This window comes from Apis florea, unplaced genomic scaffold, assembly GCF_048593485.1.
Source record: "Apis florea isolate Af1SG1 unplaced genomic scaffold, ASM4859348v1 contig_2293_pilon, whole genome shotgun sequence".
In the NCBI taxonomy this organism is placed as follows: Eukaryota; Metazoa; Arthropoda; class Insecta; order Hymenoptera; family Apidae; genus Apis; species Apis florea.
This window is the reverse complement of record NW_028256554.1, coordinates 4,112,849-4,126,293: the sequence shown is the minus strand read 5'-3', so window position 1 is coordinate 4,126,293 and position 13,445 is coordinate 4,112,849. Positions and strand designations below refer to the sequence as shown.

The 13,445-nt window shown below is 37.1% G+C and overlaps 1 protein-coding gene across 5 annotated transcripts in view; it reads right to left on the bottom strand.

Moving 5' to 3' along the window:
• Positions 1–13,445, bottom strand: part of LOC100868372 (EGFR adapter protein) — a 197,305-nt gene that overhangs the window by 132,713 nt on the left and 51,147 nt on the right. The window contains exon 1 of one of the 5 annotated variants that reach the window (XM_086904057.1): positions 5,516–5,667. The exons of 3 other annotated variants lie outside the window; for them this stretch is intronic. The gene's annotated coding sequence lies outside the window, so the exon portion shown is untranslated. Of the gene's footprint in view, positions 1–5,515; positions 5,668–13,445 lie in introns of those variants that run through there. One more of the 5 variants, XM_086904058.1, reaches the window with a different exon arrangement.

The window sequence follows — 13,445 nt, the reverse complement described above, 5'->3', positions numbered from 1 at the left end:
AAAAATCATTTGAGCACAGCCATTGTTTCGTATCTTCCAAAAAAAGATGTTGTTTCTTCCTAATTTTTTTTTTTTTTTTTTTTTTATTCCTTCTCCGGAGCAATCTACTTGTTTCACAGGCCAATGGTTACGAAACCAATCAGTGTAACCCGCTCGAATGGAAGGCTCGGCAGGTGCACAAAGAGCTGGTGCACGAAAAACGAGCAAAATATTACGCGAATTCCGAAAACGCGGGCAAAAAAAATGCCGTTAGATTTGCGTTATTTTCCGTGAAAACGTATTTTTACCACAACCTGCACGAAAGACCTGGTTCAACTCAAAATTTATTTCGATTCCAATTTCGATTTCCTTCGCTCGATATTCGACGACCATTTCTTCCGAATTTCGCAGCAAATAGGCGATGTTTGATATTCCTTATAACGGTTGTCAAATTTAGTTTGGTTTCATGACCGTGACTATCCAATGTTTGCAAGATGTGTTTTTGACACGTAGGAACGAGGATCCACCGAAACTAGAATTCGTTATTCTTCAATTCTCGCTCGAAAGTGTTCCATTTCTTTCTTTCTATTACTCGCAATAATTTGATGGATTGAAATTTTTCAAAGATTAAATTCCTCATATTTCGTCACGTCGAAATGACGTAACGTTGCAGAGATAACAGAGATAAAAATATTCCATTCCATAATTGTAAAATATTCCAAAAAGTAATTTCGAGTTTTAAAAAAACTTTTTTTAAAATATCCATCTATAAAAAACACCCCCCTTTATCCAATCACAGAAATAACATTTTCCTCGAATCTCAAATATTTTCATTCGAGTCTTTTGGAAAATTAAATTCTCCAGATAAAAATAATCGTCTATAAACTATCGATTAGAATACGATATCATCGCGAAATAATAACATTTTCCTCACGATCCCTTCTCGAGAAAAGATACGTTTGTTAGAAAATATTCGAATGGATCGAGGCAGGGTGGGAGGGCCGTCAATGAAACGGATTCGTCGGATAATAAAGCGCGATTGTTCCGGGATAGTCGTCGACTTAATTGATCGATCACCCGAAAGGAAATCGCCCTCTCCACCGCGTGCCTCGTGGCCCTGAATAATTTAACGAAAACCTTTACCGGTCCCCTGAATTTTCCTCGGGAAACGAGACCAGTCCAGGAATGTGATTCCGTAGGCAGGACTCTTGGAAGGAGATTGAACGAGGGCCCGGTTGCATAGCGCAAATTGATGTCCTGACAGGGTTCTTGCATATTCGGCAAAATTGGCGGAGCTATTACGTACGATTAAACCGCCCCGTTAATTGCGATTTTTCCCTCCCTTCTAGAATTTGATTAAGGAGCCACCGATTTTATGGCTCTCGCCGGTAATTTCGCCGCTTCGAAATTTCACTACTTTACAATTAAATCGTCTGTGCGCACCTCGAACGTTTGCTTCATTGTAACAATCGTTTAAAGGAAAAAATCATTGATAAATTTTATGTAAGCTGGTTGATCGATACGGAAAGATGTATGAAAAAAACTTCAACAAATTTGTGAATCAAGTAGACGAATATATATTATTACAACAATCCTTATACGTGATACTTTGGCAAGAAAATAAATTAAATTTCTTCTCTCGTTAATAAATACGTTTAGAACGCGTTTCATCGTCCGTTTTTATAATAACATTTCTTGTCTGAATTTATAAAAATTCTCCTTTCTTGAAAATTAAACTGAACGCGAATCACATTCACGGAGGAAAGGGAAAAAGGAAGAAAACAAGATTCTTTAACTCAATTTCGACGAACCAGACGTATTGCGCGATTAATTCATCTGCACAGGAATCAAAGATCGAAAATCCTTGAGGTTCGCGTCCGAGGAGAAACGAGAGTTCTCGAGAATTTCGATCGAAATTCGAAGGAGTCGAAACATCGATCTTACAACAGCGAGCAGTGCTTAATTGGCATCGATCTTTCCAAAAGCGCGAGTTTTACCATCGATCGCAAGGATATCGGGTTTCGTCTCGCTTGGAAAATGCCGCGACTTTTTCACCAACGTGTAGACACACACACACACACATATATACTATATCGTATGTACATATGGAAGGGTTTATGACATGGCGGTGTAATATTGGGCGATATTTCCGTCACGTAAATTCGTAACGGCCGCTTCGATGGAGAGAATTCGATTGGAAAACGATGACCCAGAGTTGAAATGCGAATTCGAGAAGCACGAGAGGCTGGAACACCAATCGTAAACGGTTTTAAACGGTGTGATATTCTTCTTCGCATGGAAAATCAAGTATATACTTGCGAATTTCTTATTACGGCGAGTTTTTTTTATTATACTCAGATACTCATTTCACAGATAATTCTAATATTAAAGTTGTTCGGATAACGAAAAATTCGAATGGTAGATGTTTAAAAAATGATTTCATTGCAAATATTATGGTGGAAATTTTCAATTCGCTATTCGATCAAGCTATAGTGAAATATACTGAAATAACAACTCTTCTAATGGTAGATGTTTAAAAAATGATTTCATTGCAAATATTATGGTGGAAATTTTCAATTCGCTATTCGATCAAGCTATAGCTACCGAAATAACAACTCGATCGATTAAAACAACAGAGAGATTCTTGAATTCTACGTACGTCATTTTCAGAGAACGCTTCTTGATTAATTACCTTCTCCTTAAATAAACCTTTCGAAAGTAAAAAATTCACTCGGAAGGGAGAAGTAATATGCATATTTTTGAATAAAATAATTTGAGAGAATGATTCGTAAGTTATTCGAATTAAAAAAGTTGTAGACAACTGGCTGTTGTACGCGCGGAGCTAGAAACGCATCGTTTCGGAACAAACTCCGTTAACGCGTTAAAAGTCAGTTTAACGAGGTTCAGTCGTGACGTTGGCAAAATCTTCCTCAACTTATTCAACGAGATTATCCAACGTGTTGATAATCTTCTTGGCGTGGTGAACGACGCAATTTGTTCACCCCTCCCTCCCCCTCGTTCACCCGTAAGTATTAATTGAAACACTCGATTAAAACGCGTAACCCTGTTTTTGAAACTCGCTCGCCCACGCTCGCGCCCCTTTGAAATTCGCCCGAGCTCGAGAGTGGAGAGAAGTATATGCTAATGATAGACCCAGATTTCCGAATTAACGAGGCTGGCCAACGAGGAGGCTTAAAATGGGGATTTATGACGAAGCAATATTCCGAGGCAGAAGTTTCTCTCCACCGACGAAAAACTTTCTTCCGCCAAACTTCCACCTTCTGTAAGTGAAACTTGAAACCTGCATAATTGACACGAAATTTTCTCGAGCGGGGAGGGGAGCGAAAATTTTCGCGAGCATTCACGTTTCCGGAAAGAGGAACGATGAGGATCGATGATGGATCGTGTATCGACGTCTTGCGTTGCACACGAAATTTCGAAGCCGCTGCTTGACACCATTCTCGGTTCGTTGAATCGCGTGGAAGTTTTTAATATCGATGCGCTTGAAATGAATATGGAAGAGGAGGAATTATTCCCATTTATTTGAAAAATTCTTAGGATGCGAAAAGTTTGAATTTTGAAACTAATCGTTCCTGTTTTTTAAACACTTCTAGAAAGTTTCCTGCGTAACATGTACTTCATCCCCTTTAAGTAACGTATCGCGCGTTATTACATTTTCTTATTTTCGCGATGGTCCAAGAAAATTATAGGGCGCGATCGAAAGAATCTTTTTTTTTTTTTTTTTTTTAATTCGACTTGTGATTAATTTTGGACGGAAATTGATATTACTCGAAACACATCCAACATTCGTTTTTACTCGATTATAAATGTCCCTGCGATATATAATGGAGAATTTAATTCAATAGTGGCTCGATAAAATTGGACCGTTGGCAAAACCGTGCTGTATATATCACCCCGACATTGAACACAATTGAATATACCTGACAGAAATGCTATTTATATAGATTCTTCGATCGCGCTTATTGATTGATGGAAATGAAATAAAAGCCGTCCAATTTTATTCTCAATTTTACCTTACATCCAATTTCCTTTCTCCCTCCCCCCGAATATATAAAAATTCTTCTGAATTTCAATTTGCAAACAAAAATATACGTTCAATTTACTTTACCTACTCACACCGGTATCACTTTAGCACCAGAAACGGAATAAAATAACCTGTTTTTTACAAAACTAAACGTTGCGTCCTTCTCACAATCAATCCCCTTCTTTTTATTCATAAATTTTTTACCGATAGTCGCACGCGCGTGCACAGACAGTCTCTCTCTCTCTCTCTCTCCGCGTGTCAATTAACTCCCAACCCACCTGCAAAACGTTTCATCCCCCCTCGCCTGCCCAATTTACTAAAAGCGATGAATTTTTACCGTGCGCGGTATTACGCGGTTATTTACAAAATGCGAGAACGAGTTTTTCCATCGAAAATCGTGGGGAGAGAGAGAGAGAGAGAGAGAGAGTCGATCGTCCATTCGTTGACCGATCATCGGGCGAAAGTAATGAATTTTTATCGAGCCTCTCCCCTTTTTCACGGGCGGTGTCGAGAGACGCGGCCTTTTTCATCGTCGAGTCATTAGCGGCGATTCACCAAGGTCGATGCATTTTTTCACGTGACGTAACCGGTTTTTTCGCAAAAGTCGTCGCGGTTTAAAACCGCGTCCAAACGCATTCGCATCCCCCTCTTTCCGGTCGGCGATACTTTTATTTTTAATCGGGTTACTCAAACTAATTAATTCTCTCTCGGCCTCTGTCTGTTAATGCGGCACGGAGAGATCAAATAAATAAATAAATAAATAAATAAAAAGATTCGTTGACGCGGCGAGTAAAAAAGTCGCGTAATTTATGGACCGCGTGAATGTTAGCGGTGCGTAAAACACTCTTTTTTTTTTTTTTTTTTTTTTTTTTTTTTTAATTCCTGTCTGCCCTCTTGAATTTTTCAAAAACCGAACTGATCGAAACCGATTGATTGGCTTCGTTGTTCGTGGTCACGCGTGTGTCGAGTATGTTCTCAATTTTTTTTTTCTATGCGAAAAAAGAAACTTTTTTTTTTTTTTTTTTTCGATTGAAAGTAATCAAATTCCGCGGACATTAGGCAAAAGTGACGAGCACCGAGCACGGAGGATTTAATTTAATGAAATGGTAATCGATAATGTTCAAATTGGAGAGTGAAAACGTGCCTGAGTGTTTTTTTTTCGAGTCGCCGACGACGATTTTACAGTTTCAAAAATATTCGATTAATTAATTAATTAAATAAACTCGCGATCGCTTCTTTCCCCTATCATCGCATACATTTTCGCGTGTATCGTGAAAACTTTAACAAATTAAAAACACGTTTACAAAAGTTTAAAAATATTCATAAATTTCCATAAATTTCACCTCTCTTCAAACGCTCTTCAAATTCTTATCCAAAACACGTCACCACCACGTCGTCTCGATTATTTCCAAATGATAATCTCGTTCCCCCTTCCCTCTTCCTCTCGAAAAAAGGAAAAAAAAAAAAAAAACATTCGAGACAATACCTTACCTCGTGTTCCGACGTTTACCGTTGCAATCAACACTCCAACTCACACTGACATCACGCGCGGAACCTCACTTTCGCGAAACTCGCGGAAAAAGCCGTGGGAAACGCACCCTAATCGCGAACCGTGATACGCGAATGACTCGCCGGACGCGACTGACAGTACCGTGTTGTTCCACGTGGGCTCCAACCACCCCGTGAGACCTACACAGTCACGTGACAGATCGTGGGACACGAGTGTGAGGGGCACACACCGACGGGCACGGGAAGGGTGGGGGGCTGCGATCATGCGCACTGGCCGCTTCCTCAGATTCGAATTTCCACTCTCTTCTTTCCTTCCTCCGTTGAAAACGCGTAATTAGCGGCATTTCGTCGCCCCGATAATCGGTTATGGAATGCAATCGGTTGACTTTTCTCTTCGATGAAAAGGATCGATCGTGGCTTACGATGATCCTCGAGGAACGATGAGAGGGTGGATTTCGTTTTTCGCGTTGCTATATATTGGTATGAGCTATTTGATTATAGTTCGTAGGTCGATTATTTCGATGTCGTTTGGAATTGTAAGTTGTACACGAGATAGACTTCGATCTCTTTGTTTCATAATTTTCTCTAAATAAGTAAAGAGAAATATATGTATTTTAAATTTTAAAAATATAAATCGATAAAATTCTTGTGCTTGATGAATGGGACGGATTCGATGAAAAAGAACATTTTATTGTTTCATATTATTATATTGTTGTGAATTACAGCCTTTTCTTTTTTTCACTATATAGCGCATAACGAGGTCTGCCGGTGACAGCTCCGAAATGAAATATCGAACAATGAAAAATGTTGCACAGATATATACACATCAATGTATATAAATACATCCAACGATAAATCAGATTTTTGAAAAACGGGGAAACACGAGCATTGTTCGTGTATCCCAGCATTCAATTCGCTTTTTATAAAACTAGCTGAAATTAACTACGACGACATTTGTTGTTACATCGTTGGAAACATTAACTTCCCAACAATTGATCACGTTGCCAATTAATACAAGTCGTTCAATTTTCTTCTCTCGAATATATAACACACCGGAAAAGGTATATTTCCATCTGGTACAATCGTGGTTGATAACGATCGTGAAAGGACGAAGGAACGACGTCAGGAACGGAGTCGATCGGCTTAATCAGGAAATTAATCTCCGTTTCCCAGCCTGTTCCTAACGTTCGACGGTTTGACGTTTCGTTAGCCGCAAATTACGCGAACTATCTCGGACATTGGATGCTGGCCCACCACAGAAACACTCGGTCTGGGAACCAGACCCGTGATTTACGCTCAACGAAGATCCTTGATAATAAAATTCTAATTAAGTCCCGCCCGGATACTGTACACGTTTCGATTAATTAGAACGGTACCTTATCGTGGATATATATTCGACATACCTGTCTTCCATTTTCTCGCGAGCTGTGCTGTGAAAGTAATTTCCAGTTATATTGTCAATTATGGAAATTTATAACGTGCTGGTATAATAATAACGCTTCGATAATGCGAAACGATAGAATGCAACGTGAATGATTCATGGAAAATAAATAACGTATATGTGGATATTTCGTTTCGCGGGAACGAAACATTTATAGATTAAAAAATTTCACTCTCAACGCTGAATGCAACAAATATATATATATATGTGTGTGTGTGTGTGTGTGTGTAAAGCAACGGATGGAAAACAACCGCACGGTACATTCGATCGATGCCAATTTAATGAATGAAACGTAATAGAATTCTTCGATAAAATGCAATTTGTGTCCAGATTATATGGTAAACTGCGCGTGCTCCTGCAAATTTCAAGCGACGAGAGAGATTTACTTTCCCTCCATTCTTTTCGGTACGAAAAGTAATTATTAAATTTACTCTAACTCATCGTTCACGTAATCACAATCAATAATTCATTCTCTATCAAACTCACGTCTTTCACTTTCAATCGTATCATATATCGATCCATTGATATGAAAGAAGGAAAATTTCAAAGATCGTAAAAATTTTTCAGCAACTTGATTCACCAGCAGATCGTTATTTGGACGAAAGATTACTCGAACAAAGACTTGCATTCTATCAAATGGTCAAACACTATTTTAAATCTTTAAAGGTAATAAATCTAAAATTAAATAAATCTTAATGAGAAAGATCGTTAGAAAATTCTCAGCGATTTGATTCGGCAGTAGATCGTTACTTGATCGAAAAATACATAGCAATTATCCTAACAAAGATTATACGCGATTAAATGAACATTATTTTAATCCTAAAAATACCTAAAATTAAATGAATCCGAACGAAAGAGATCGTACAAAATTCTCAGCGCTTTGATTCGGCAATAGATCGTTACTTGATCGAAAAATACTTAACAATTATCCTAACAAAGGTTTATACTCGATTAAATGAACACTTTATTACATTTTACGCTTTATTAAAATAGATATTTTAATTCTAAAGATATGTAAAATTAAATGAATCCGAACGAAAAAGATCATTACAAAATTCTCAGCGATTCGATTCGGCAGTAGGTCGCCATTTAATCGAAAAATACGCGGCAATTACTGTAACAAAGATTTGCGCTCGATTAAATGATCACTATTTTAATCCTGAAGATACCTAAAATTAAATAAATCCGAACGAAAAAGATCGTACAAAATTCTCAGCGATTCGATTCGACAGTAGATCGCCATTTAATCGAAAAATACGCGGCAATTACTGTAACAAAGATTTGCACTCGATTAAATGATCACAAATGAACACTATTTTAATCCTATAAAGATACCTAAAATTAAATGAATCGATTAGACGGTGAATCGCTACTTGATCGAAAAATATCTAGCAATTGCTCTAACAAAGATTTGCATTATATTAAATGATCGAACGTTGCTCCAAGTCCCGAAACAAGGTATTCGAAGAACGGTTGTAACGCGTGTGTCGGTATTTTACAGGGTTCCACGGGAAGTCGCTAATTATCGAGGTTTGTCTGAGTCGTCGCAGCGGCTATCGGTCCGTTTCTTTTCACCCTCAGCCTAACCTCCTCCTCCTCCTGCTCCTCCCCTTGCCTCCCCGCCGTTCGACTATCCGCGCCCTTTTGCGGATCTCCGCATTCAGAGCAGCTACGCGAAACGAGAAAGGCCCCGGTTTCTGTCTCAAGCGTGTTAATTAGACGCGCCTTTGTTTCCTCGGAAGGAAGCCGAACGGTGCAAATATGAACGATGAAGCGACCCTTGAAATTTTGTCTCTCGCTATTCGGTATCGCGGGCGCCGACGAGCGAATTATTTATGCCGTGGGATTGTCGGCAGGTTTCATAAGGGGAATGCACCCTGTCGGTGCTTTTCGATGTTGTGCTCGATTGTGCGAGGCGAAACGTCACGTCGTCTCGATACAACCATTTTATTTTCAAATTTTTCGGCAACACTTGATTAGTATAACGAGCTGGAGCAGATTAGATAAATTTTAAAGTACAATGATTGAATAAATGAAGAATTTAAGGTGTACAATTTAGTAAAAACGTGGAACAATAATTATATCTAGATTAGATTCTTTTAGTTTAGTTGGAAGAAAAAATTGGGGAGGGGAATTGTCTCGAATAAAATGGTGAAAGGAGACGATGATCGTGATTGATGATACTTTAATTGAAAAAAGAAAAAAAAAAAGTTGGTCGCATGTTGGGTTAATTGACATCATTCGTCGATTAATTCGCGCAGGATTTTTTGTTTCGCGTGGACGTATACGTTATTCGGGGACAAAGTGGATAATGAAGATAAAGTTTCAACGATAACGAGAGGGGCATTAACGAGCGGAGACCGCAAAGACCGAAAAACGAAGATGAACACGAAATGACACACAAACGAGCGAAATATGAAACATTGTTACTTAGGGCAAGTTTCGAATATCATTTCGAATAATCACGTTAGACGTCGTGAACGTTTCAGGATAATGGAAATAAAGAAATGTTTTCATGTTGGCGATGAAAATATTTGAACAAGGTGATAGATAAGTGAATTATGAATTTTAATTAATTAGTGGGTTTTTGTGAGCGGTAATAACTCTGTTTTTAATCTTATGAAAGCAGGATTTCAGTATGTATGGAATACGTGTGGAAGAAAGAACGAGTTTATATGATATATGCGCAAAGAAAATTTTTATTCGGTATTGCTTCAGTGATGAAAATGTGATAGAAAATATTAAAATGGATGAAAAATATGTAAAAGGAGGAGGGGAGGGGAAAAATATAAGAAATTAAATATTTTGTTATAGATTACACCATGTTAGGTGTGCATTAAAATGTGACAATTAAAATTCCTTTTCATATCTGTTTTAATATTCTTTAATGCCATTGTTTTAAGTATTCCATTTCTTCCTGCGATGCTGTTATTTTTTTATTTGAAAAAGAATCTCTAGTTTACTGCAGCAAGCAAGAAATATTCGCGCGAAATATGCAAAAGAAAAATAAGAATATCCATTTGCGAAGTCTTCTTGGAAATGGAGAAGGAAATCGAGTTTCTATTTACGTTGTTGTTGTATCGGATAAGTTAACGAGAACTTGATGGCTCGATTTCTACTTAGATAGTCGTATTAAAATAATAATTTTGGCGTCTACGATAAAATCATAATTAATACTCTTTCTACTTTTTCTTTGTAACGCGTTCATTACAAAAACTCGACAGAAAATCCAAAATTATTTTTATCCTTACTTTTAACGATGAGAAAAAATCTCGTACATACATTAATCAATGTTGAAATTAAGCGAAAAATTATCGACAAGTCAAAGATTTAAATATTCTCGCATCTGCAAAAATAATCTGTTTGCATTAATTAAAATTAACAAACTTATAAATATTAAATTGTATAAATACAATTACGCATATTTTAAAACTTTAATACGTTTCTCACAGTATAAGTATATGTAACCAAACAAAATTTGCATGAAACAAAGCAAGCAATAAAACATCGATTAATATTTAAATTGCTTTGGGCCATTTTCAATCCCGTGTCTTAATAAAAATAAAAATTAATGTGAAAAAATTTTTAACTCCATTTCCACACACATTCCTTTCCAAACTCTTTCCAAACTTCTATTCAATTCGATTTAACAAAAAAAAAAAAAAAAAGAAAAATTTCAATTTCACCCATCTATCCCAACCATTGTCGCTTTTAATCATGCACGCGTATATATAATATCGTGTGTTTTGCATATTATTAGAGGGAAGTTCGTGCACAAAAGGGTACTCAGATATTACGTCACAATATCAGCCAAGTCTCCGTTCCTCGATTCACTGTTCGACTCACTCGCTCTCTTTGTCCCTCTCTCTCTCTCTCCTCGCCCCACCCTTGTCCCTTCCCTTTATTTCCTCGCTCTGCATGGAAGGTTCGAGCACGGCTGAAGTCTGACTGAGCCTACCATCAAACTCCTCCTCAAGAGCAAGCTAGATGTTTACATTTCAATTATCCGACGCCTCGTCCGTGCCATTATTAGTATTTGCATGATTTAGTAGCTGAAGAAGCATGCCGAGTCTCGAGCTATCTCTGCTTCGCCAATTATCGGAATACAATTCGATGGGATTTCGAGCTGTCTAGAGTTGCGTCTGTGAAATTCACTTGACAATGGATGCGTGCACGGTGTTTCCAATTTAAATCTTTAATCGAAGGTAAATATCCAACGCGCAGTAAATGTGAAAGAATTTGTTTAATTATTTGAATATATCTTTCTTAAATATCCAAGTTTGTTATTCGATATAAATACCGATTTCTAGTTTAAGTTTCTCTATCGTGCACGAAATGGATATATTTTCAAGGAAATTTTAGGAGGCAATATAACTTGTATCGTGCGGAGATCGCAATAACCAAGATTGTTTCTTTCATTGGGCGTGAATTTCACGTTTCAACAAAAATCTCGTGAAAATCTAATAATAAATCTTCGAATTAACGTGAGTTTTGAAAAATTTAAAAAAAAAAAAAAATTAGAAAAATCATTTATTATTTACAATTGTCGGTGAGGAAATTGACAAAATGATATTAGAAGAAGGATCCGATTTCCTTCTTCTTTGGATTCGCTTTGGACGAATTCATTAGTTTATATTTAATCGATTAATCGGGCAATTGGAGGATCTTGTGGAGGGGCAGGGAAATGAAGGAGGGTGAACAAGGAGGAAAAGGACAGAAATGAGAAGGATCTCTCTTTAGGGAGAAGAAAAACTCGGGAAACGAAAGGCCGGTGTAATATTCCGGGAAATTCCGCAAATCGATGGAAGAAACGGAAACGAGCGAAAGGGAAAAACAAAGAGGGATGGAAGAAACCGGTGGCCAGGGAGGGGAGTAAAAGTGGAACATTTCTGTGCTCGTTAAAACGCGCAGCTTCAGCATCCACTGCGAACCGGAAGAAAGAAAGCCTCTCTCTCGCTGCGGAACGTGACCCGTTTCGTCTTTCTTCGATTTTTCATAGAATAACTATTGCTTCGTTCCCTTTTCAAAAAAGCTTCCCCATTTTCTTTCACCTTATTTCTTTCCTCTCTCTCTCTCTCTCTCTCTCCCTCTTTTTTCATTTCGACGATGCAAATTCGACGAGCAACAGTTGACCGACGAAAAAAAATCAATATAATCGATTTCGAACGTTATTCTCTACTTGTTTCACGATCCGATTCAAATGAAATGAAATAAATAATACAGTGTGTGAGAATTCGAATTAAAAATTATTTATTGGAATTTTTGTTTAAACACTCGATGGATCGAGTATACTCGAAAACAATTTTAAACGAATATATTCCATTGAACGAAATACGTACACAGGATTCAAGGCTTTACTAATTTTTCGTTTTAATTTGAAATAAAAAAAAAAAAAAAAAAAAAACTGGAAATAAAATTCTCCAAGATTAACGTCTATTCAAAACGAATAGTCTGCTTAACTTAATTAAACCTATCCAAGGAACGTTCGCTTCTGCTCGATCCCGAGTACAGATACATATCCTGCCGAATGATCGATGAACCTTCTCCCCGGAAAAAGAAAAAAAAGAAAGGAAAGGAAAAAAGATTTACCAGTGCAAACGCAGCTTCTTTCACGGAACATTTCGCGATTTCATCCAACATCTAGCCTCATCTTAGGCCGTTATAAATACGCGTGGCACTTTATTCCACGGGCTTGTCAACGTTCAAAATATCGTGGATAATCATAAATATTCGATCGAGGGGGATACGTTACCGGGCCGGTGTAAAAGAAATCTATCGTTCACGCCACATCAATCATCCCGACGCAACGTAAAACATCGATAATATTTCTATTATAATAACGTGATTTACATACGGATGAACATTCAAAACATACGACGGGAATATTAATTATACACACGGGCGTGTATTTGCGAAACTGCATCGTTCAATTATCGATGCGCAGCGAGCCGTGCGACGTTGGATAAAATAAAGCTTGTTACACGTGTGCAATAAACAAAAAAATTTCGAGTTGTACATAATCCGATTAACGTTCAAATTTTTTATCAGAATTGTTCGATAAAACTATTGATTTCACAATTTCATAAATTTTTCGCTCTTTAACGAACGAAACGTTTGGAGGGAGGATAATTTGCAAGTTGGATGAAAAACAGATTTGTTTTTTTTTTTTTTTTTTACAAAAAAAATATCGAAACTCTTCTTGGAAAATATTATTTTAGTTAAAAAACAAAAAGCAAATTGTTATGTGTTTTTTAATAAAACCATTTTAATAAAAAAAAAATAGTGTACCTTTCATAATAAAAAACAAGGATTTAAAAAAAAATAAAAAGAAATAGGATTTTTAATATATCTTATCGGAGAAAAATACGGAATTCAAGTTTTCAGATTCTTTGAAAGATTATCTTACATGTTCCATGAAATCAAATGTAAATATTACAGACTTTCATTTCGGAGAGTGGTGACTTTTAAAAA